This window comes from Bos indicus x Bos taurus, chromosome 11 (assembly GCF_003369695.1).
Source record: "Bos indicus x Bos taurus breed Angus x Brahman F1 hybrid chromosome 11, Bos_hybrid_MaternalHap_v2.0, whole genome shotgun sequence".
Taxonomy (NCBI): Eukaryota; Metazoa; Chordata; class Mammalia; order Artiodactyla; family Bovidae; genus Bos; species Bos indicus x Bos taurus.
The window spans coordinates 36,497,243-36,501,594 of NC_040086.1; positions in this window are offsets into that span (position 1 = coordinate 36,497,243).

A 4,352-nucleotide genomic window follows, 5' to 3' on the forward strand; every position below is an offset into this window, starting at 1 on the left:
AGAACACAGATGTCAGAGCCTGCAAATTAGAGAGCTCCAGGGCTATAGGGCTAAGCTGAACAGACCAAAGCCAGCCCCAGCTTGAACAAGAAAGCAGGCAGCCAGTCTTTCCTGATGTAACTGTGGGGACAGCTTCTCTTGGTGGTAAAGACTTGGCACTTAAAATCAACATTGAACAGTTCCAGACATACAGATTGAGAATTCTCTGCAAGTAGAATTAGTATTCTGACACAAGATACATCCTCACGCGTCTGCTCTATGACTAGAGTAGTTTGATACATGAAGAAGAGCAGCAGAGTTTTGGAAAACAGAATCAAGACTGGATAAGAATATATGCCTTTGATCACAATGACCAAGGGTTTTCATAAATTCCTGAATGAGGAAGAACTGGAAATTATTTTCAGATTCCTCCTCTAGGTACTTTTGGTAGTTGATCACAGATCTTTATTTTTTAATGTATTTTAAAAATTAATTAGTTAATGTATTTGACTGCATTGAGGCTTAATTGCATCATGTGGGATCTTTCGCGGGAACACACAGGCTTAGTTTCTCTGTAGCATGTGGGATCTTACTTCCTGGACTAGGGATTAAACCTGCGTCCCCTGCATTGCAAGGTGGATTCTTAGTCACTGGAGCACCAGGGAAGTCCCAGTTTTTATATTAATGTATAGTGAAATGTTGGAGAAGGAAATGGCAACCCACTCCAGTATTCTTGCCTGGGAAATCCCATGGACAGAGGAGCCTGGCAGGCTACAGTTCACAGCATTGCAAAAGAGTCAGGCATGACTTAGCGACTAAACAACAACAAATAGTGAAATGCAGATATCTCAAAAGTTGAGCTTAATCATGCTTTGTAAGTTCTTTTGTCATCTTTGTATAGAACTTTCCCATGTATTGTCATAGACAGTTTTCTGAAGTGGATAGGCTCTGGGGCCTGAGTGGCCAACCAGATAAGCATTTTGGTTTCCTGTGCAGACCACTGTTTTGGGCTTATTTTAGTTTGATTGTGCTTCACTTTATGAAAATCACTTTGAAAAGGAAAAAGTATTACATAAACGTCATTTATCACAATCCCTTAGATCTATGATTCACAACCCTGGCTAAATATTAGAACTGCCTGAGGGGTTTTAAAGACAATGCTGAAGTCTGCCCTAACCCACATTAATTAAATTAAAATCTCTGGAGGTAGTAAAAAATGTTCCCCAAGTGATAATAACCTGCAGCTTGGTTAAAAGGGCTGATAGAGCCTTGCACAAAATGTGAGCTCTGAAAGTCAGAGATCTTTAGGGAAAATTTGCTTACACAGTGTAACATGCCAAACGGAGGCACAGAGAATAATTCAAGCATTCCCTTCCAAAACCACACAATTCTTTACATATTATCTAGTTGTTTCTGGAAGAATTTTATAGTATTTAGGTATTTTTGAATGTTATTTTTTAAAATTTAGATATTCCACAGATGTTGAGATGACCTCAATTGGCAATGGGGGTGAAGAGAGGGCATTTTGTAAATGGGGGGAGTTGATATGAAAATTGGATATATCCAATGGTGATTTTATACTCTTTTCTTCTTTTTCCCAAGTTTCTGTTAAATTTATAATAATGCTCCTTTCCCCTCTCCCTCTCTCGGTTGTACTTACCTGGCAAAACTCCAACTCTAGACATATTTCTCTGAGCCTGCACCAGTATATGTGAGAGCTTAAGTTTTGACTCCCTCAGAAGCAGACATTGAAACAAGGATTTGGGTTAAAGGAGTTAATTTGGGGAGTATAGATTATACTGGCTGAGAAATGGGAAGTGAAGGGAGAGAACACATCCAGCACAGGATGTACTATTAAGCCAGCCACCTAAGTAGTTTCCATGGGGAAACAGTGCAAAACACACACCTCAGAACTGTCCTACTTTGGCTTTTATTCACCATTTCCTGAGAATCATTATTTGAAGCACTTTAGGCCTGTTGTGAGCCCAGCAGCAAGGATGGCTTTTGACAGTTCTGGAGTAAAGAATTCTTAAGCACAGGGCTAGAGACTTTGTTAGAAGTGGGCTAAGGCTCACTGGAAGTCCAAAGGGTAGGATGGCATTGTTGGGGGCCGGGGAACCACACAACTGAGGAGATTGGCATCAACATAAGTTTGTGACATTTTCAATCTCAGATAAACATTTTGTGTAGCTGGTAATCCCATAATACTTTTGTCATAAACTCATGTAAAGTGAGTGAAGTGAAAATTGCTCAGTCATGTCCGACTCTTTGTGACCCCATGGACTATACAGTCCATGGAATTCTCCAGGCCAGAATACTGGAGTGGGTAGCCTATCCCTTCTCCAGCAGATCTTCCGGACCCAGGAATTGAACCAGGGTGTCCTGCGTTGCAGGCGGATTCTTTACCAACTGAGCTATCAGGTAGGCTCATACTCCCACTTAAAAAAGAATCCATGTCTGATAACTGCTATATCTGGGTTACTTGTGGGTCTGTTTTTATTGCCTAGTTTTCTCTTACTTTTCTGTCTTTTAGTCGTATTTCCTGGTGATGAAATAAAATTTGTATTTTAAGGCAGGACAAGAAAGTTTAGACATGAAATTCTCTGTCTGTGTGGGCCTCCTCCCCCTCTCTCTAATGTGCAATGTGCATCTGAATTACACATTAACCAGACCTCCTCAAAGATGAGAGTGCCTGCCCGACCATAAAGATTCATTTATTTTCCCTTTCTTCAGACACTAGCAATGTCACTTCTTAAAAGATTAGTATTTTTCCCGAAGTCTGTGGGAGTCAGGTGGCTTTCTGTTCTCTTTGTTCGTATTTATCTGGACTATTTATCTTTGGTGAACTTTATGTAAAATGTCAGTATGCCATTTTGATGTTCTATCCTTTGTCTCAAAAATGTGGATGACTGTGCCTTCAACTTTAATAGGTAGAATAGTTCTCAGAACTTCTGAGAGTCTGTCCCCTGGGTTATAATCCTCAGTTTGGCTTGAATAAAATTCTCTTTTTTATTCTCAACTTGATGGTTAATCAAATTTTCAACAAGACTGGTATTATTTTAAATTCCAATATCTATCTATCTGGATCTATCTCTCCCTGTTTCTCTGGTCTGGTTGCTGCTGTCTTCCCCGAAAAGGATTAAACCTTCTTTTTGTCAGCAATTAGAGTGGGGCCAGATCATATTGATGCTCTCCAGGATTGAGGTAATTTTAGGCTTTTACAGGCTTTGTGAGAGTTGGTCTATTTTTATTTGTCCTTTGTCTTGAGGAGTGTTCACAGAAAGCTGGAGCACTATCAAGGCCCTTCTTCCTTGATAAACTATAATAATAAACTGTAATTTTTCTCTACCCAGTACCATGAAATTTCTGAAAGCTCTGTGCATCTTTAGTTTTTGGTTTCTTGCCGTCTCACCATTGCACAGCCTGAGACCTGGTAAACATCCTAAGGGCAAAAGCCACATCAAATGTAGGGCTCACTTCTCAAATGCTGGTTGCCTACCTGACTGTATGGGTCTTGACTAGACTGCTGTTCCATGGTTCTATGGACATGGAACCATGGACTTGGAACCATGGATATGGACACTGAACCATGTCCTCCTACCTGTTCCATGGTTCCTCCTTTACACCTTGAGCTGTAGAAGAACTTTCCTGCTCTTCTTCAGGCCTTTCTCACCAATAGTTGTGCTAATTTGTTGAGTCTGTGGGAGGATGTGACTCCAGGTCTTCCTGTTCTACTTGGCCTCTCCCCCTCCACATTTAAAAAAATTAAATTGTGTGCATTTTTTAGACATAATGCTATTGCACACTTAATAGAATACTGAATAGTGTCAACATAATTTCTATATACTAAAATGTGTGCGACTCATTTTATCGTGCTATCCACCTTATCGCAGAAGTCTGGAGCCCACACTACCTCTGAGGTATGCCTGTAGTCTTCAGAGAAAGTGAGAGAAGACTTTTGTTTCAGGTGAGCTTGTATCAGACCAAATACCAGCTGAGGACAACTACCAAAACTGGATAAAAGCCAAACCAAACCAAAGATCCAGATATTTGAAGAATGGGACAGGAACTAGAGCATCCAGGACTTTATATGACAAGATCTTGGGAAAGAATGGATATGCACTGAAGTGAGCTGAACAGTTTACCGTGATGTTTCGCACTTGGGGATGTTTTTCGACTTGCAGCGTGGAACACAGCCAACCACGTTTCCCTGGCTTCCCACTGTACTTGGAACAGAGATGAGCCTCTTCACCATGGCTTACATAGCCTGGTGAACATTGTTTCTACTTGCCTGAACTGACGGCCCTATTAAAGGCCACGTTCCCCTTTTTAATAATGCTTCAGCCATGCTAACCTTCTTTCAATTCTTCCTA